This window comes from Octodon degus, unplaced genomic scaffold (genome assembly GCF_000260255.1).
Source record: "Octodon degus isolate 3935 unplaced genomic scaffold, OctDeg1.0 scaffold00192, whole genome shotgun sequence".
Classification (NCBI taxonomy): Eukaryota; Metazoa; Chordata; class Mammalia; order Rodentia; family Octodontidae; genus Octodon; species Octodon degus.
In genome coordinates, this window is record NW_004524768.1 from 2,945,654 (window position 1) to 2,967,625 (window position 21,972).

The following is a 21,972-nucleotide window of genomic DNA, read 5'->3' on the forward strand; positions in this document are numbered from 1 at the left end:
CGACTAAATGCAAAAACTATATTTGCCAGTGGTAGAAAATAATTACGTGGCAATTTTACAAAGTTATATGTCAATATTAACAAAGCTTTATAGTCATACCCCTGAAGACAAAGGGCTTGGGAGTGGGAGAACATAAAAGAGAAACTTGGAAATTTTAAACTCTATGACAAAAAATAAAGTCCTAAAACTACCACATAGAGCGTGTATAAGTAAATGTGAAAGAATTGAAATTATCCCATGCATATTATCTAACTATAGTGAAACTGGAAATTATTGACAAAAGAAACAGCAAAAATTCCATAAGTACATGGAAACTAAATAACACCCTCCTGAACAATCAATGGGTCACAGATGAAGTTAAAGAAGAAAGTAAACAGTACTTACAATCAAACAAAAATGCAGACACAACTTACCAGAACACGTGGGATGCAATGAAAGCTTGGGGGAAATTAATAGTGGTAAATTCTCACATCAGGAAAACAAAACGAACCAGAATAAATAATCTTATGCTGCACCTCAAGCTACTGGAAAAAGAAGAGCAAGTTAAGTACAAAGCCCAAAGCAGGAAATTATAAAGATCAGAACAGAAATAAATGCAGTGGAGATGAAGAAAATGATAGAAATAATTAAACAATTAAAAAAACAATATAAAGAGTTAAAGAATCAAAAGAATAAATAAAATTGATAAACCTCTAGCCAACCTTATCACAAAAAGGAAGTAAAAATTCAAATTCATGCAGTAAGGAATGAAAAGGGTAAAATCACTATAGAACCTATAGAAATTCAGAATATCATCAATACCTATTTCTAAAATCTTTACTCTCACAGGATGGAAAACACACACACACAAGAAAAACCAGATTCCTAGATGCATACAAACTATCAAAGCTGAGTCAAGAAGGTATAAATATCTGAATAACTCAGTATCAGTCAATGAAATAGAAAATGAAAAAAAAAAACAAAAACAAAAAAACCTACCAACAAAGAAAAGCACAGGCCCTGATAGATTCACAGTTTAATTCTGCAAGAAATTTAGACAAGAGTTAATGTCAACTCTTCTCAAACTTTCCAGTGAAATCGAAAGGGAAGCAGTTCTCCCAAACTCATTACTGAAGGCAAGTATTATTCTGATACCAAAACCAAAAAAGGACCCAACCAAAAAAAGAGAACTACAGGCCAATCCCAATAATGGACACAGATTCAAAAGTCCTCAATAAAATGCTAGCAAATAGAATTCAGCAAATTATCAAGAAGATTATGCATCACAACCACATGAGATTCATCCGAGGAATGCAGGGATGGTTCAATACACCACATCAACAGAATCAAAGACAAAGATCACATGATCATCTCAATAGATGCAGAAAAAGCTTTTGACAAAGTCTAACACTCATGCATGGTAAAAATCCTACCAAAAATCAGAATAGATGATTTTTACCTCAATCTGATAAAAGCCATCTATGACAAACCAACAACCAACATCAAACTAAATGGCCAGAAATTGAAAGGCTTTACTTGAAAACCAGGAACAAGACAAGGCTGATCACTGTCACCAATGCTATTCAGTATAGTTCTAGAAACATCAGCCAGAGCAATTAGACGAGACAGAGAAATAAAAGGAATAATGACAAGAAAGGAAGAAGTGAAATTATCATTATTTGGAGATGACATGATTCTCAAATAGAAAACCCCAAAATCTCCACTAAAAGACTTATAGATTTAATAACCAAATTCAGTAGCATAGGAGGATATAAAGTAAACACTCAAAAATCAATAGTATTTATATTCCAATCAATGAACGCACTGAGAGAGAAATTAGAGAAACCATGCCTTTCATAATAACAACCCCAAAATTGAAATACTTAGGAATCAATCTCATGAAGTAAGGAAAAGGTTTGCACAGTGAAGATTACTGTACTCCGAAAAAAGAGATCAAAAAGGATTTCAGAAAATGGAAAGCTATTCCTTGCTCAGTTAGGAAGAACAACATTGTAAAAATGGCCATACTCCCAAAATTGCTATACACACTCAATACAATCCCAACTAAAATATCATTCCTATACCTCATAGACCTAGATAAAACAGTCTGAAAATTCATCTGGAACCAGAAGTTACCTAGAATAGCAAAAGCAACCCTGGGCAACAAAGACAAGGCAGGAGGCATCACAATCCTTGACTTGAAATTATACTACAAAGCTAATAGCAAAAAAATAAATAAGAATAAAAAACAAAAAACAAACAAACTTGAGGGTTAATTGAACAGAGTAGAAATGCAGACATAACTACAAACACATTCAGCCACCTCCCATTTGACAAATGGGACAAAAACATTCACTGGAAACAAGACATCCTCTTTAAAAATGCAAGATATTCCATTTAATAAATGGCACTGGAAAAACTGGCTTTCCACATGCCAAAGACTAAACGTAGACCCATGCCTATCACCACACAAAAAGCTACAGACAAAATAGGTCTAGACTTAAATATTAAAACTCAAACACTAAATCTTCTGGAGGTAGGGGCAAGATGCTATGGTTTGTATCTGGTTGTCCCCCAAAGCCTCATGCTGTCACTGGAGAAGCTTCTAGAGTTTGTGATTAATTTGTGATCTAATGCTGGGATTATGTATGTGAGTGCTACACTGGTCCTTGGGTGGGTAGTATACATACAATAGAATGGGGAGAGACTTGCTAGATGCTGAAGCTGCTGCTCTTCCTTTTGCTTTTTGCTGTGTGCTGCCACTATGAGCTGCTACCCATGAGTCACTTTGCCCTGGAACCGGGTGAGTATGGATTAAAGCCTCCACTAACTGGGAGCTAAGTAAACCTTTTCTTCCTTGATTTTGGGTGTTGGGTATTTTGTCCCAGCAATAAGAGAAATGTAAACAAGACACTGAAAACTAAAAATAGAACCATGCCTATCATCACACAAAAAAACTACAGTCAAAATGGATCCATGGCTTAAATATTAAAACTGAAACACTAAATCTTCTAGAGGAGAAAATAGACAGAAATCTTAAACATATAGTGGTAGGTAAAGAGCTTAGGAACAAAAATCAAACTGCAAGGGAAATACTTCAAAGAATCAACAATTGAGATCTCATCTGTTTTAAAAGTTTCTTCACACCAAAAGAAATCACCAACAAAGTAAATAGAAAATCCATGAAGTAGGGAAAAAAATATAGCTAATTGTCCTTCAGACAAAGGATTTATATCTAGAACATTCAAAGAATTAAAAAATACCAGGCCTCCAAAATTCAAAGACCCAGTCCAAAAATAGGCATCTAAGATGAATATACACTTCACAAGAGAAGAAATATAAATGGCAAATAAATATGTGAAAAAAATGTTCAACAGCATCAATCACTCAAGAAATCCAAATGAAAAAACATTGAGATTCTATCTTACCCCACAAAAAAATGGCTATATCAAGAAGTCAGCCAATAACAAATGCTGGAGAGGCTGTGGCGAAGACAGAGCTCTTCTCCACTGTTGGTGGGAGTGCAGATGGATACAACCATTAAGGAAATCAGTGTGGAGATTCCTGAAAAAGCTAGGATTGGAGGTTGCATTCAAGCCAGCTATTCCCCTGTTGGGTATTTTTCCAAAAGAACTAAGAACATCATACCACAGAGATATATGTGCATCCCTATTTATAGCAGCACAATTTGTCATAGCTAAACCTTGGAAACAATCAGAATGCCCATCAACTGAGGAATGGATAAAAAAAGATGCAGCATTTTTACACAATGGAGTATTACTCTGCTATAAAAAAAGATATATTTGAGGCTTTTATAAGTAAATGGATGCAACTAGAGATTGTACTGGTAAGTGAAATAAGTCAGACCTACATGTGCAAACATCATATTGTCTCGCTGGTGTGAGAACCTAAAGGAGTAAATACAATCTGGAAGTACTGTAGATGCTGTGAAAAGAAAAGAATCTGTTCAATGGGAAGGAAAAATTAGGATCAGGAAAAGGACAAAAGAAAGAGCGGAAAAGATTTATTTATGTGTTTATGCAGGATAGCTTGATAATTGTACTGCTAGTTTATTGAAAGGAGCAGCGCATGCTTAATTATTTTAATTTTATTTTTCTCCTCTTTTTAAATTTCTTATAACTTTTTTTCACCAATGTTTATATCTAGTAACCTAAACAACTAATCTGAAGATGACATTATGCAATTGTTCAATTCCTATTACTTTGTTTAATAAAAGTTTGTATCATTTCTAATTTTGTATCACTCTATATTCTTTAAAAAAATTAAATAAATAAAAGTAAAAAGAGAAAAAAATATTGTATGATCTCTTACTGGGGAGGAGAAGGATGCTAAAGAATTAGGTAAGGGCAAAACAACAACAACCAAAAAAACCCTAGCAAGAAAGAGAAGATAAAGGAAAAAGAGGAATAAAACAAGAAATAAATTGTATAGAGTGAAAACAAGAGAGAACTACTTGAATGAAGAAATATTAAAAGGAAGAAGAGAAGAAAAGCAGAAAAAGAGATCAGAAGCAAGGAGAAAACAAAGGAAGGCTATCCAAGCCCGGGGAAACTGGGGATGCAGAAAGCAAGGAAAAGAGAGAGAGAGAGAGAGAGAGAGAGAGAGAGAGAGAGAACACAATCAAACCCAAAAAACAAAAAACATAAAAGAGAAAAACACAATCAAATGAATGAGAAGAAAAAGAGGAAGAGGGGAAGGAGGAGAAAGAGGAAGCAGAGGATGAGGAGGAGGGGTAGGGAATATTATTTTTCTGTGATTTCAAATGTGTGGTTGTCTTCCAGGGCACAGTTTGGGGACGCAGCCAATTGCATGTGACTGTGCTCCTGCTGGCAGATAAAGAGGACAGTCAAAGTTCAGGTCCACAATGGACACAGCCACCAGCAAGTAGGGTGGTGGGAGTGCTGACCTGGGGCTTTCAAATTCACAGATTGAGGCTGACCCTGACCTCTGGCCAATGGGTGGGGACAGTGTCATTTAAATTGAAACACTCTTGGTCTCTCTCTCTCTCTCTCTTTTTTTTTTTAATGTATTTAGTATGAGGTATACAGGGTCTCACCACACAGATCAGACTCATAGTGATCCTCCTGTTTTCACACTTCCAAGCTCCGGGATTGCAGGTGCATGCCACCATGCCCAGTTTTAATCGATGTCTCAGTGCACCCCAGGGGCAGGGCCAGTGCAGCATGTGGGGGCTGTTGTGCTCTGCCTAGGCAGGCACTTTAGTATGCTGAGCTATCTGGCCAGCCCCACTCTTTGTCTCTTACTGGCCTGACCAAGGTTCCCTGATCATGGATGTGTCCCACAGCTGACCTTCGACCTGTTACTGTGGGACTATAAAGTCCTGGGTTCTGGGCTCTGTTGGCTCCATCCCTGGTATGGTGTTCAAGCACCCAGTTCCAGGAATATGGCAGGCACCTACCTGGGTTGGGGTCACTCACAAGGGTCACAACTCACAGCATTAACTGTTACATTTCACCATTTCACTCCCATCGGGAAATCCCTGCTTTCACTGTGTCCCTTGCAGAGTCAGCCCTTCTTTCTTGGAAGCCTGAAGCCAGGAGCTGGGGTGCTGGTGCTGGTGGCCCCTTCCTATTTCTGTGCGAATTCTGTCTCTTCAATTTCTCTGAAGGCTGCAGGTTTCTCAGAAGATCCTTCCCAAGGCTCCACCTCTCTCCTTTGCTTCCCCAGCTTACTATTTTCCAGAGTTTGGATTCCTGAATATTGAAGGGGCTGATTTGTGCTGCTTATCATTCTGAAGTCATCTGCAATAATTTTAAAAGAAAAGAATCATAGTATCAAATGTTTATGTACTAACAATGCCTTCAATGAAAGGAATGGGAGCTTTCCATGTGCCTTTAATACTTTTGTTTTTCTTTCCACCCACTACTATATATGAAAGAGAGTACCTCAGCAATAGTGGCAAAGCGATAAATATCTGAAATCTAATAAGCCAAGAAGATAGAGAGTATTATTTGATATTCTTACAAATGATCTGAAGGCAGAGGGCTAGGGAAATATAGACCAGGTTCCTGTAATGCTGCCCTGGGCCTCAAGACAGAAGACTGTTGTCTTAGTTACTTTTTACTCCTTCCTGGGACAAATATCCGACACTCAAAATGAAGGAAGGAAAGGTTTATTTAGCTCACAGTTATTGGAGGGTTCAGTCTATATTTTGCTGGCTCCAAGGCAAACCACAGCAGTTCATGCGGCAGAAAACAATGAAGAGTAGAGGAGGAGCAGCAGCTGCAGCGGTGTCCATCAAGCGTCTCTCTTCCTTCTGCACTGACTGCGAAGACCAGTGCTCCACAGTGAAGATCGGAGCTCCTCCAAAGTGGAGCGGCCTAGAAGACTGATACTTCTCCATAGAAGCAGGGAGGGGCAGCAGAAGGCAGGAAGTCTGGCAGGGGGCAGGAAGCCTTTCTCAATTCCTGGGCCCTGCCCACCTGCAGGGTGAGGCCCCCATGCAGCCTGAGCTGATTCAGCCAAATTGACACAGTGTATCAACTAACACAATCTACCCCTTGTCAACTTGGCAACTAGACATATACCTTTTTAAGCCAATTTTTAGGGACACAGACATGCTTAAACATTTTACAAATTGAGCACTGCATTACATTAGAACCATGACATGCTACCCCTGGCCCTCCAAAGACTCATGTACAACCATTTATGCAAAAGACATTTTAGTCCATCTCTAAGAGTTGCCAAAGTCCTACCAGTTTTAGCAACACTGAAAAGTCTAAGTCCCAAGCTTCCAAGATCTAAGGCGAACTCTTAGCTGTGAGCCCCTCTATAATGAAAAGTTAGACACTTTTAACATTCACGGGCACAAGATAAGCATTGCCATTCCAAAAGGTATACACAGCAGGATATAAAAAATTGGGACCAAAACAAGTTCAAAGTCCAGAAGGGCAAACATTAAGTCCTGTAGTCCCTGTGGACCATCCAAAGCACCCTGTAACGAGTTGTGAGCTCCAAAAGCCTTATCTGGCTCCACCCCTATGGCACTTCTGCTGGTAGCTCCTATGGCTTTTATCTCAGGCCTCTTTTGCTCCTTTTTTGTAGCTTTTTTTAGACCATCCACATTCCTGGCTTTTTAAAACTTATGAGGTTTCCACTGAGTAGGCTTCTCATTCACAGCTTTACACACTGCCTTCTCAGAGGCACACTGCCTAGCCTCCCAAGCCTTCTTTTCAACCTCAGAACACCTGCATTTTGCATGTGCCTATAACCAAAGCCATGTGGATGAGGCCAAGGGCTGCTGCCAGCTGGAGCAGTAGCCAGGGTTTCCTCTCTCTTGGCTGTAGGGGTCAAGTGCCTCGATCGATGAGCACTCTGACCCTGATTTTGAGAAACAAATTTTTTATGCCGGTGCCATTTTGCAATCTGGTGTGGCTGCCGCCTCTATTCTGGAACCTGGTGTGGCTGCTGCCTCCATTTTGGAACATGGGGCTCTGTGGCTTTTTCCTCAAAGTAAAGTCCTTTACCCCTGTGATTCTGAGGCTGCAAAGGCAAGAACCTGCCACCTCCTGTGATGCCCTCAGGACAGCTTTTCTACTCTCTTAATTTTTTTTTAGCAGTGGAGATCCTCTCAGCTTTGTCTTTACAGTCTACAGCCTTCCTGTTGCTTCCTTTCTGGCCAAACTCACAACATTTTAAATCATCCTTTTGGGCTTTTTGCTCTTTGTTCTTAACATAGATCTGGCTAAAAGCCCCCAACAGCAACCATGCCACTGTCCCAATATTTGGCTGCTTTGAAATTTCTTTTTCAAGATTAACTAGTCCACTATGCTTAACTTCAGTCTCAGGCAAAGTCTCTGGACAGGAGCAAAATGCAGACAGGCCTTCTGCCAACCCATAAAACAAACCATCCGCAGTCCAACAACCAATGTTGTCCTTCCCAGCAGAAACCTCCCTAGCCTGGTCTTTACAGGCTGGCTTTTTATCAACCTTTAAGTCTTCTGAGCTCTAACCAGAATTTCCCATACAGAACAGCCGAAGCTGTTTCAGCGCTTCGTGTGTAAGGCAACATCTCCGAACCTTTCCTATCTCTTCCCATAAGCCAGTCCCAAAAGCTTGTAATCCACATTGTCAGGTATAGCCACAGCAATGACCCCACTCCTGGTACCAAATTCTGTCTTAGTTACTTTTTACTCATTGTTGGGACAAATACCCGACACTCAAAATGAAGGAAGGAAAGGTTTATTTAGCTCACAGTTACTGGAGGGTTCAGTCCATATTCCACTGGCTCCAACGCAGACAACAGCAGTTCATGAGGCAGAAAACAATGAAGAGCAGAGGAGGAGCAGCAGCTGCAGCGGCGTCCATCAAGCCTCTCTCTTCCTTCTGCGCTGAGTGCGAAGACCAGCGCTCCACAGTGAAGATCGGAGCTCCTCCAAAGTGGCACAGCCTAAAAGACTAATACTTCTCCAAGAAGCAGGGCCGGGCGACAGGAGACAAAAAATCTGACAGGGCGGCAGGAAGCCTTTCTCAATTCCTGGGCCCTGCCCACCTGCAGGGTGAGGCCCCCACACTGCCAGAGCTGATTCAGCCAAGTTGACACAATATATCAACTAACACAACTGTGAAGCCATGAGCCAGACTCCAGGGATCTTGGGGTGAACCTAAGACCTCCTCTGATCAAGACCAGGGTGGCTGGCTCACAACAGGCTCTGGCCCTCGTCACTGGATTATCTGTACCAACCTGACACCCAATTATTAGTTTTCTCTCACCAAATTTGCTTTGCGTTCTTATCTCATGCATGATCTCTCACCTTTGATGCTTGATGAAGAATCCCAGAATGCCAATCAAGAAAATGATGACTGACAAATAAGCTTCTTGACTACTTTTGAGTTTCCATAGCTAAGACCAGCAAGATTTGTTCTTTGGGGAACCAGAGACTGAATATTTTACACTGGAAAAGCCACATACATTCTCTGGAATACAATCTACAGTGCCTCACCTACTATGATAGCCATTTTAAAAATGTAAAAGCTATTACATTTCATGGGAGGCATGAAAGAGGCCAATGGCCAACTTTGGTCCTTAGCCCTTAGCTGTATTTGCCAATCCCTGAACTCTGTGTACAAGTTGGTTCATTCTTAAGCATACATAATTATAAGGAAACAATTACACTGTCCCATCTCGCTGAAATGCTCAGCATCACTCACCATAAGAGTTCTTCCAGACAGGGCAAACTCCACCCTGCTGGTGGCTCGCTAATGGGAGAGGGGGTTTACTGAGCCCCCAGCATGGTAGGTGAGGTGCCCTGAAGCTCAGGTGTGCACAGTGGCCTGCTGTCTCCACTGCTCACATGCCCCAACCACCCCTCTGCACCTGCTGAAGGGCTAGTCCCTGCTTCTCATTCATAATTCAGAGAGACAGAGTGACATGAGCCTAGGCAGACCACAAAGAACCCATCTGGCTCTCGTGGGACCATCAGGGGTTTCTCAAGGGTGCTGAGGCTGCCTGCCTAGGGATTCTAATAAAGTGGGTGCTCCAGATACCTTCCGGAATGAGTTACTACTCAGCCATAGAGAAATATTGCAATATTCAGTAAGACAGATACAACTGGAGGTTACCACATTAAAAAGAAGAAATCAGGCACAAAGACAAATACCACATGGTCTTACTAACATAGGGAAGCTAAGAAAGTCAATGCTGTAGAAGTAGAAAGGAGATGAACATTTGCTAAGACCTGGGAAGTATAGGAGGCAGAGGGGAAGAAAGGAGCCTGGATAACAGACACCAATACACAGTTAAATAGGAGGCATAAGGTCAGTGTTGTAAGCACAATAGGATAGTAGGTAATGATTTATTACATATCTCAGCTAAACAAGAGGAATTAGAAATGCTAGCTCTAATTTCTCATTACACATTGAATACATTATAAAATTATCAATTGCACGCCCTCAACATGTGACAAATAAAAACAATTTGAAAAGGAAGTTTGGGGCACTTGGTGTGGCCTGTGATGAGGAAGGAAGATGGATAACAAGGTGACAGTTGAGTCCCTGAAGCACGCCTTCCAGCTCTGAAGGCCAAGTCCTCTGCCCTGAGCTCCTGGGCAGCAACATCCTGCACTGTCACATCCCAAGGGCTGGGCCCTGTCATTGGCCTGCTATGCCCAGGATCTCCATCTTCGCATCCTTTCCAATTACTAGGGGTTACAACTGCTTCTGGAATGCACCTTCTTGAGTACAGAGCTTCAGATGCTGAACATCAATACTTACTCTCAGCTGTGGAAAAGAAGAGAACAGAAGCTCTTGTGTGTTTAGATACTGCTTTGCTTAAATGAAAGGCAGTTCTGATTTAGACTTCCTATGAGATCACAACAAACAGTGAAAGGGGAAAGAGTTAAATGAGTTATTCAGATACCGGTAGCATCTTACACCAAAATGTAACATAAACTAAAATAAACACATCCTACACCATAAAGTATAAAATGCTTTCATAATAAATAAGAGTATGCTCAGCTGCACCTGTGGAAGAGAACAGCGTGTGGAGCTATGTGCGCACCCTCAAATCCTCAGTTTCCTTCTGGCTGCTCACCTGGTACAGGTCCAGAGAAGCATCAGGAAGACTTCACAGCCCACAGAGAATGGCCGTGTGTCACTGTGTCAGCATCACTCTTGTGCTCGGTAGTGATGGGGTCCTGAGCAACCCTCCTCTGTTTTCTTCCTCCTCTTGCTTTTCGCCTTTTCCTCCTTCTTCTTTCTGTTGTTTGTTTTGAGGCAGGGTTTCACTCTGTAGTTAAGGCTGGCCTCGAACTCACGGTGATCCTCCTGCCACAGGCTCCTGAGTGCTGAGGTTGCAGGCTTGTGCTACCAAACCTGGCTGTTTTCCTTCATCTCCTGGAAACAAAATCAGAAAACCTGTGACCTATGAATCCAAGCACGTGCAGGATCTCTTAGCCAAAATACTGGGAACTAGAAGTGTTTTGGATTTCAGGTTTTCTAAATTTTAGAATATTTGTCCATTTACAACAGCATATCATGGGGATGAGAACTAAATCTAAACATAAAAATCAGCTGTTTCTTATACATGTCACACACCCCATCACATTAGCTACTAAAGGTAATGTTATAAAATATTTTCAGCACATCTATACTTTGACTCACATGAGTCAGATGTGGAATTTTTTACATGTGGCTCAAAAGTTTCTGATTTTGCAGTATTTGGGATTTAGGATTTTCAAATTATGAATGCTTACTCTTTTCTTAGTTACCTTTCTCTCATTGCTGGGACAAAGTACTTCACACCCAAAATTAAAGAAGAAAAAGTTTCTTTAGCTCAGTTTGTGGAGGTTGCAGTACATACTAGGCTGGCTCCAGGGCAGAGTGGCACAAGGCAGAGGGCAGCAGCTCATGGTGGCAGAAAACAGATAAGATCAGGGAGAGGAGCAGCAGCAGCTGCCTTTCTCCTTTCCTTATATTGTAAGCAGACTACCCTGGGGAGGAGATACAGAACTCACACAAGGTCTATGCCCTCCTCTTGCACAGGATGAGGATGCTTGCAAAGTGAGAACCCTGACTCCTTGCTGTCACTTAATTAAATTTCTTAACTTCTCAAGTTGATACAATGTATCAGCCAGTACACCTGTACATATTTTCTCCATGTATTGATACTAAAAGTAAAAATCTCATCATGTGGTAAAAAGAACTTCAGCTCTCAGACATTTTCTTTTTTTTATGTATTTAGTACAGGTCTACAGGGTCTCACTACACAGATTAGAGTCATAGTGATCCTCCTATTTTCAGCCTCCCAAGTGCTGGGATTACAGGTGCATACCACCATGCTCAGTCTCAACTGTAGTCTCAGTGTGCCCCGGGGGCGGGGCCAGCATGGCACATGTGGGATTGAACCCTGGTCCCTGCATCTGTCTAAGCTTTAATCTGCTGAGCTATCTGGTTGGCCCAAGTTCTCAGACATTTTCAAATCCTAAAAATATTACAATGAAACAAAAGTACAAAGTTAGAATAATTAAAGCTTTATCATTCTAACATAAAAAATAGGTCAATAAAACAGAATAGAAATGCCAGGGGAAAAAATCAGCATTTTTTCAATTTAGTATTTGATAAGGTTAATTACCAGATAGTGAGGAGATGGACTATTGGATAAACTGATCAATGGAAGGAAAGAAATTAAAAATCAATCTCACTTCTAGTGTAGCAGAAAATGCCCTCCCCCAGTATACCTCACTTTCTGTTAACTGCCCAGAGAACAGTTCTTGTTATATCTCCTGTCACTTCTGTCTCTTAGAAATGGCAGATTACCGTGATGCACACTGCAAGAACCAAAGACAGCCAAGTACTCTACCTCTGTACTTCCCCTTTATAACCCCATGAAAACTTCCCTCCCTGGACATTAAGGGCTTGATGTTTTATATATGAGGTCATATTTATTATATTGACATTAAATAAACCTGCCTCCAAACCCTGGGGGTCATTTTGGTGTTTCTGTTTGTCATTTTAACTGGCACATCAGCGGGGAAGACTGACTGAATGGACCTCTTTGCTCACCAGTCCAGGCCCTCACAGACAAAGCAGGGATCCCTCACAGAGAGGCAGGCACGTCCTCAAGATTTCTTGCGTCCCCTTGGATGTCTGGAGAATTCTTAGCTCCCCATCTGAGCGGCGCACGCTGGACACTAAAGGAAGGAGGACGAAGTCTACCCACCTGTTTGCCTGCCTGTGTGCCAGATTCCTGAAAGACCCCCAGGAGCTTCCCAATTAGCCTGTCTGTAAGTCCTGCTCAGCTGGAGCAGGAGAGCCTGATCAACTCTCTTTAGTCAAGGACACTCTTGAGAGGGAGCTTGGGATGTTTTAACCTTTAAATGTCTATGGAATGATTGTTTTTTGTAACATATGATGAAAACAAGTCTGTTCTAACTGTGCTCCAGAGTCAGGAGTTTTGACTTCCTTTTCCAAACTCTGCAGCTTACTTGAGCCCCAGCTTGTGGTTCATGGACATAACTAATGAGCCCAAAATGGAGAACCTACCTATGCTTCTCCTTAGTCTGGACAGCCCAAGGTTGCTGAGAGCAAACAGCCAGGCAGGCACCTGAGTGGTCTCTCTCAGAGAGGCACCCACACTTTTTCTGTTGCACCATCATTCAAGGGTACACAGTACACATGGAGGGAGTCAGAGCGGGAACTTATTAGTCAAAACCTGTGGTCCCTAAATGCAGGAAAAAAAATTAAGGGCGTTTCTATGACTACAGAGATGAATGAAGTCAAACTCCTGCTCCCATGACTTGAACAAGACCTGAGAATTTTACTTTGGCAGATGCCACTATTGCTGTCATGGGGCCAGCTTTCCAGCCAGCAAGAAGAATCAAAATAACCCAGTCAAGAGTTTCTCAAAGATATCAAGAGGGAGGGCAATAACAATTTCAAAGTTGCCACTATTACCCAGAAGCCCTTTAGCCTTTTATGAGAGACTCTGTGAAGCCTATAGTGCCCATGCCCCTTTGAACATAAGGCCCCTGAAACTCCACAGATGATAAATGCAGTCTTCATTGAACAGAAAGACCTGCAAGAGAAAACTAGTCTGATTGATGACCATACTCTCTGGCCAAAAACCAATATGTGAGTTATAAGGGAAATGTACACTAAAAAAATAAATGCCCATTCAGAGTAAAAGATAGCTCTTGGGGCCAAGAGACAGCCCAGTAGAATAAGTGCTTGCCTGGCAAGCGCAAGGGCCTGAGTTCAACTCCTGGTTCCACCAAAAAAAAAAAAAAAAAAAAAAAAAAAAAAAAAAAAAAAAAAAAAAAAAAGACAAAGAGCTCTCAAATCTTCAACCTGGAACAGATGACAACCCTTTGATCTGTCTTATAAGCTCACACTAAGCCAGACTGAGCTTTCTTCAGCTGGACTACCAGGATCCCACAGTACCATCACCTGGGCAACTGGGCCTCTTGCCTCTCACCCATTCTACCAGGCACAAAGGTGTAGCCTAGGAGGATATCTTACCAAACATGTGTTCTTGTATGTGCCTAGATGCCCCATACTCCTTCTGGGAAGGGACCTCCTCTCTAAGCTAAAGGCATCAAGCCAGCCAGTCAGCACCCTCTTGTTTAACCTTGCATCTGGTTGAGAAAGATAACCACAACCCAGAAGTTCTGGAAATTCTCCTCCCAGAGGCAAGAGCTGAAGATCCACCTCCAGGCCTTGCTTTCAACCGTGCTTTCATATCCTTTGTCACAGGAAGCATGAATAGGTACCAGTCCCACATCAGCTGCTGCAAGCAGTTCAGGATCCTGAAAGATGGTTAGTCACCTCAAAACACTCCTCTCGAACTGTGGTACAGGGTTACAGGATAAATCCTGAGGGGACTTGACTGACCTTATCAGATACAAAAGTTACATTTCTGGTTATATAGGTCTTGCTTTATCTTGGTCTTAATAATCCAGCAGAAAAGTATAAAAACGACGTATAAAAAGTAAAGCCATATTAATGTGCTGAGCTGTAAAAGGCCCAAGTCAACAACCTCTGACATTGCCAGTTCTACGGATAACCCACTACTGTTATGGACTACTGGACTATATTGGATTATTTTGCTGAATTCACATACCTACAATATATAAATGGCAATGGAATACCAATCTCTAACAAAACTAAACAAAAAAGGGATACAAAGGAAGGACCATTTTGTATCTGTATATACAAAATAGGATAGATATACAGCTACTTTCTCTTAATTCAATGAGAAGAAAGATTTGTACTAATAGTGTTTGGACAGGATATCGTGTCTGCATCTTGTACTATGAATAACCACTAAGAAGACAACAATATGCAATGTATTAATTATGTTCTATTAATCGGTTTTGAAACTGTCTCATTGCTGTTTCTCAATAAAATTAATAATAATAAAGAGAAACACTCCTCTCCTCCCAGGACATATGTTCAGTGGGGATTACTGTCCAGTGCAAGATCTCTGCATTGTCAGCAATGCAGCCATCACCTTGCACTCTGTTGCTCGTAACCCACCCACAAGGATCTGGGAACTCTCCTATCTTCAGGGGAGCTCTAACAACAGATCTGGCCAATCTGAGATAGCCTATTTCTGTGTTTTCTGCTCGCCATCACAGTCCCCCAAGAAAAGAATGCAACCATACATCAGGTGGCTTCATAATCACAAAATGTTTCTGAAATACACCTCTCCTGCCTGTAAAGCCAGTTCAGCATCTCTGAGTTTGTCAATGCCACTGTGGTTGTCCCTATCCTGCAGTCATTCGCAGCCTGCTGGAACACCTGCCTGGACCTAACAGATGCCTCCTTCTGCCTTTTGATTCACTTTGGTCAAACCAGCCCCACTTTACAAAATCCGTAGTTCTGGACTCCAAAGTCAACTGACCTGGACTCAGCTTTCCATAGGCCCAAAACCTCAGTTAGCCTCTTCGGAGAAGCCCATACACCTGACCTCATTGTTTCCCAGTACAAAATATCACTGTTCTGATTAATGACACTCAAACTGCCTGCTGGGAAGACACAAAAGCTCTGCTGCAAGATCTGGCTACAAGGTATCTTGGGAAAGGCACAAATCTGAAAACATAGTAAAGGCCCTGTCTACAGCTCCAACCTCGGGAACTCCCAAGGTAAGTGGAATTCCACTTATTTGCTCATAAATGATGATGTGTGGCTTCAAAGATGCTTACATAGACCCTCAGCCCTGGGAGCACCCAGCGGCCCACCTTTGCTGCCCACTTGCTTCCAGTGGCTCAGCGCTGCTCCCTACCTTGTCTCCATGCTCTAACAGCCACTGACCTTCAGGGCGAGAAATCTGACAAGCTTATCTTAGGCTGAGACCTAACTATCTGGGTGCCACATGCTGTGCTGCCCCCCCCCCCAAATACAACAGCCAGATCACCCTGTACCAGGACTCAAAAGCAAAATTGCTCACCTGACTCTTGTGGCAATCAACCACTCAATCCTGCCACTTACCTGCCCAGCAAACTGAGCCCACCAGTCCACGACGGCCAGCACTAATCAGTGAACTGCTGTCCAGCTCACCAAACTTAAAAATAAATGCCCTGATGGATGCTTTCAGTTCACGGTTGGAAGTAGCTCTGCTAGGAATGGAGTCCGGCAGGCTAGATATGCATGGACAAAGTTATTTGGGCTGAGGCTGTCTCACAAGGGTGGTCTGCACAATTAACCCATGTAGACCCCCAATTGGCCTACATGGCCATTTTTTGAAGATCTCTTCAAAAAATGAAGAGATCTAGTTTCCTGCTTCCATTTGGAAATCTGCTTAACAATGCCAAACCTGTGCACAAAACAATCCAGTAGAATCATAAGGCCCCTGCAGGGGTCCACCTAACTGAAGCATTACCATTTAACAACATCTAAAGTAAATTCTTATGAGGGCTACAGATACCTCTTGGTGCTGATGTGCTCCTACTCAGTCTGGCCCGAGAGCAGAAGTGTGCAAGCCCCGTTGTACAGCACACAGGCCACAAAAGCTCCAAAAGTGTTAGGAATTAAAAACACAACCCTATAGAAACACTTGTAACTAGCTCCATAAAAATTTAACTAAAAGACAAGCTATACCTGTAGATACCCTTGCACACACATATAACACAGAAGTATATTAACTACATCTATAGTTCTTAAAATTTTAGAAATCCAGCCTTAGCTCCACCATTCCAGAGCTCAAAAAGCCCACTCCGATGATTACTAGAAAGCTTACCTAGACAAGAAAGCTCCTCAGACTCTCACTGTGAAGAGACAATGTACTCAAAGGCCTGCTGCTCTGGTCACTCCAGACGCTCACCAGTCTACAGGACTGAAGCCTGAGGACACCACTCACAGCATGGTTCCATACCTTGGTGCATTATTCCTTTTGATTTTTGTGCCTTTTAAGACTGCCTACCTCAGTTCTTGTTTCTGTTTCAACTTGTATGTATATTTGTTGCTCTGCGCTCTCCTGCTAGCTGTGGCTTTTGCCTTAGCTTTATGAACAGTTGCCTCAAGAGAAACTACAATTAGTCAAACACTTGACTAAGATTTGGTGAGTGTCCAAGTCACAATGGACACTCTCTTACATCAGATGAACTCTCTCACCACCTTGCCAGAGTAATAATAAATCATGGATACTAAGACACACATATCTCTTCTTAAGGCAATTTGGGGAAAGACCAAATAATGAGGGAAACAAGCAACAAATCCCTAGTGGACCTTTCCAATCTTGGGGGACCTTGTTAGGGCCCCTCCTGGGACCACTGACAGCCCTTAATGTTACTGCTTCTAGTTTGGCTTTGAATACATAATGGCTTACCTGGGTCATCACAGAGGATCACATATAATGTGCCCAGCAAAGACCTGCCAGCAAACTGGAAGAGAGGGTAAATGTAGTAAAAGATGCCCCCCAACCAGCATACTTCAGTTTTTATTAATTGTCCAGGTAACAGTTCCTGTCACTTCTGTTTCTTAGAAACTGCTGGTCACTGTGACTCATTTCTGGTCAGTACAATACATGTTGTCAGAACTGACCAAAGATAGCCAAGTGCTCTTCCTCTATACTTCTCCTTTGCAACCTCATAAAAACCTTCCTCACTGGGCTGGACATTTTTTCTTTGAGATGGGTGTCTACCAAAGTGAACTAAATCTGCTTCCACATTCTGAGTGACATTTCAGTGTTTCTGTTTGCTGTACCACTAGGGACAAACAAAACCTCAAATGGAGTTGGTGTCAGGCCTCATGAGTGGGGACCTATCTAACTGGAGGCTGAAGTAGGAGGATCAGTTAAGCCCAAGAATTTAAGAACAGCCTTACCAACAGTGAGAGTACAGCTCTGTCAAAGAAGAAAAAAGGAGGAAATGAAAAAAGAGAAGAGGAGGAAAAGGTGGAGGAGAGGAAGAAGAGGAGAAGGAGGAAGAAGTGGAAAGGAAGAAAGATAATGGAGGAAGGCAGGGAAAGAGGGCGAGTGGAAGGAAAGGGTATCTACAAAATCCCAAATTGATTATGAAGCATTTGAATGTAAAAGATTGCATATGTTTGGAGTTCACAGAAGTGTGAAAGTCACATATCATGGGTGGATTTTCCACATATTTCTCAAAAATGGAATTTTTTACTTTTTATGCATAAATAAATAAAATAGACATGACAAAGAACAAACTGGAGAAAATATTTCCAATATAATTGATAAACATGTAGGGCCAGAGCGATAGCTCAGCGGACTAAGCACCTGCTTAGTGAAGTGCAGGGACTGGGGTTTGATCCACAGCAACACATGCTGAGCCGACCCTGCCCCCATGTGTGCTGAGCTGGCCACAGAGGCCAGGTACAGTGGTGCACACCTGTAATCCCAGGGCCAATAGCTTAGCTGCTCAGTGTGTGTTCAGCATGTCTAAGGCCTGGAATTGAATCCTCAGAACCAAAATGTAAAATAAAAAAGAGACATCACTTGCATCCCTCACCCTGCACAGGAAGGATACATGTGGTAAACCCTAGGTAACCGGAAACAAGCCCCTCACCAGTGGCTGGCTGGCTGTCACCAGGATCTTGTGCATGGAGCCCACAAGTGAGAGTCCACTACACACCCATCCGGACAGCTAAGATCAAACTGACAGGCAGTAAAAAGAGTTGGCAAAGAGAAATGCAAGAATAGAGATGCCACTTTGGAAAATTGTGTATTCATTCCTCAAAGTAACAAACCTGGAGTTATCATATGACTCAACAAGTACACCTCCTGTTATATATGCAACAACTATAGATACCTGCAAAAAACTCGGGTGTGTGTCAGGATTATTTATAATAGCCATAGAGTAGAACTGATGAGTGAATGGTGCAGTATGCTCATACAACACGGTGTTATTTCATAACAGAAAAAAAGTGTAATGGTTTATGCATCATGCCAATTGGAGAAGTCTAGCAGCCTAACTAACTTGGAAGTTCCATATCCTAGGGTACACAGGACATGCCCTTACCCTCTAGAATGTTGCTCATTGTGTCAACTTTAGAAGTTCAACTATGTGACTCAGCCGGGGGCCAGGACTCTCACTTGATAAGTACCCTGAGCCTGTGCAAGAGAAGGGCATAGAGATGGGGTGAGCGCTACACCTGCCCTAGGGGATGGTACCCCACATGCCCTATGAAGGAGGAAAACGGGCTTGCTCACCCTATTCTGCTCTTGCTGCTTTTGCTGTCTTCCACCACCATGAATAGTTGCCCCTCACCGCACCACCCTGCCTTGGAGCACGCCGAACACAGACTAAAACCTCCACAAACTGTGAGCCAAACGAACTGTTCCTTCCCTGATTGTGATGTCAGGCATTTTGTCTCATCAACAAGAGAAAAATAATTAACACAGCAAGGTAATACTAATGCCTGTGATAGCAAGAATGGAATATTATGCTAACTCAAAGGAGCTAGTCGCAAAGTGATCATGTTGTAGGACTCAGTGTATATCAGCTTCCAAACCAGGAACGGCTGTGGAGAAAAATGCAGTGACGCTCATCTGAGGGCTTCTAGAGAGCAGGAGGGTGTGGCTGGGCTGTGTGGAATGAGTGGAAAGAGACCAGTGAGTTCAGGATTCCTTTCTATGGTTTATAAAGGTTCCAATATGAACAGTCTTAGTGGAGATGGTCACATAACTTTATAAATACACGTAAATTGTTTAATTGAACACTGTAAGTGTATAAATTGCATAACAAGCTATTGGAGAGGCTGAGGTGAGAGGATTTCAAGTTCAAGGCCAACCCGGGCAATTGAGTGAGATCTTGTCCCAAAATAAAAGGAGCTGGGGCATAGCTTCATCTTAGAGCACTTGCTTGGCATGTATGAGGCCTTGGGCTGTATCCACAGCAGTAGAAAAAGGACAGAAAGAGAGGGAGAGAGAGAACAGAATGGAGAAGACAGGAAAAAAGGAGAAAAAAAGAGAGGCGAAGACAGAAGGGAAAGAAAAAAAGGAAGACAGGAAATGAAAAGATCTTGGAGAAAACCTAACATCCATTAAAAGAAAACCTACCATCCATTAAGATAAAAATAACAGCAGAATTATCTTCTAATGAAATAATTACATATTTACAAAAAGTAACCTGGCAAGCAATAATTGCTACCTCCTAAAATAGACAAAGGGGAAAATTATTTCTGAGCATACGGTCTGGTTGTGTCCAGTTGTCCCTCCAAGGCCTCATGTGGTCACTCGAACTGGCTTCTAGAATTTGTGATTAAGACATCAACCAGTGCTGGGATTATAGGTGTGGGTACTACTACACCCACCTTGGGTGGAGAGCCTGAAGGCAATGTGAGGACGGGAGAGAGGCCTGCCCTCTGCTGCTCCTTCCTTTTTGCTCTTGCTTTTTTACTGCTTTCTGCTGCTCTGAACTGTTGCTGTCTGCCTTGGAGTCAGCCAAGTATGGGCTGAAGCCTCCACAGCCAGTGAGCTAAATAAACGTTTCCTTCCTTAATGTTGGGTGTCATGTCAGGTATTTTGTCCCAGAGAGAAAAGTAACTGAGATGCATCTCTTTGATCGCCAATAGTTAGGAGCAGGTGTTCCAAGTAAGACCCTCAGGCATTTGAATTTCACAGAAATAAGAGATCAGAGGTGGACAGAGGAGACAACTCTAAGAGCTGGGCACTTGGAAAGGAGCAGTGTTTGGAACATACTCTGCCTTCCAGTCTCCTTTAGGGCATCCCTGCTGGGTTTAAACACAAGTGTACATAGTTTAAATATGGTTTGTAGTCCTCACGGAACATTATTTTTGTCCAGTTCCTATTAAGCAAAGAGAGATAGATGAATTCACTTTTTGCTGACTTTATAAAATAATTTATGTTTGTTTGGTCCTGAGTGATAGGGAAGGATTCAAAGTTTCCCAGGCACCTTGGCCCAAACACTCTCCCTCTTGGTTTACCAGACACTCAGCCCCCAAACTCTCCCCTTGGGCCCCATGCAGAGCCAAACCGAAAACTGCAGAGCAGTCCACCTGACTCTGACCTGGGCAAGCAACCATGAAACTCTCCTTTGGTAACTCTAAAAGTCCCCCAGAGACCAGGTAGCCTGCCAAGAGTGGCTCTCCCTCAGCTGTTCCAGCCTGCAATCACCCTCCCTAAAGGATCCTATAAAGTCTCCTGTCCCCACATTATTTGCTGCTGTCTTGGATTGCTGGACAGCCACCCTGCTTGATACATCCAATAAATCTACTTGCGTCAGAATGCCTGGTCTGGTCAATTGCATGGGTTGGTACCTAACCCTGAGGATTCAACCTAGGACCTTTCCATGGAGTTACGTCCCCATCCTATTTATGTATCTACAGATGTATGTACATTTTTAAAGAAGGGTATTGTTAAGTCACTTAAATTGTCCAGTCTAGGCTTGAACTTGTGCTTCTTCTGTCTCATAGTCTTCTCGAGTGCTGGGACTACAGGTCCATGCCTCTATGCCTGGCTGGAAGTCCTCATGTTTAGATGAAAAGCCACACTTAGTGCAGCTGCACTGGCTAGGGAAGTACTTCAGAAGCAGTTGCTCTTCTTGCTACTTGCTCTAGATTTTTGGCAGCTGGACAGGTGAAGCCAACTGCTTGAGAATGGCTGAAATAATAAACTCCTCAGTGATGCTGGTCCATGGATCTGTTCTTTAAAAAAACAAAACAAAACAAAAACACAGGGTTAGCACATTTAAAAATCTACATGGTAAAATGATGAATTTCATCCCCGTTTAGAAGTAAAGTAAAAAAAGTCCACCAGACCCTATGCTGACTATACCATCTTCTCCCTCATGTCAATACAATTTTATTATTATATTGTGCTTCCCTGTAAATAAGACTTACCCAGAAAACAAGTTCTAGCATAATTTTTCAGAGGATACCTTCTGAAATCATGCTAGAATTTGTTTTCTGGGTAGAACTTAGTGTAAACAGAGCTATGTTGGAGTTGAGTGTTCTTTTACTGGGAGCCTAAAGCACTGTAACAGATGAATCAAGCCATAATCTGCATGTTTTTAATTGGAAGGGATAAAAAAAAAA

General features: G+C 42.2%; 1 pseudogene; it reads right to left on the minus strand.

Annotated features, from left to right (window-relative positions):
- Window positions 1–18,518, minus strand: part of LOC101560168 — a 99,337-nt pseudogene extending 80,819 nt beyond the window's left edge.
- Between the last annotated feature and the right edge of the window lie 3,454 nt (window positions 18,519–21,972).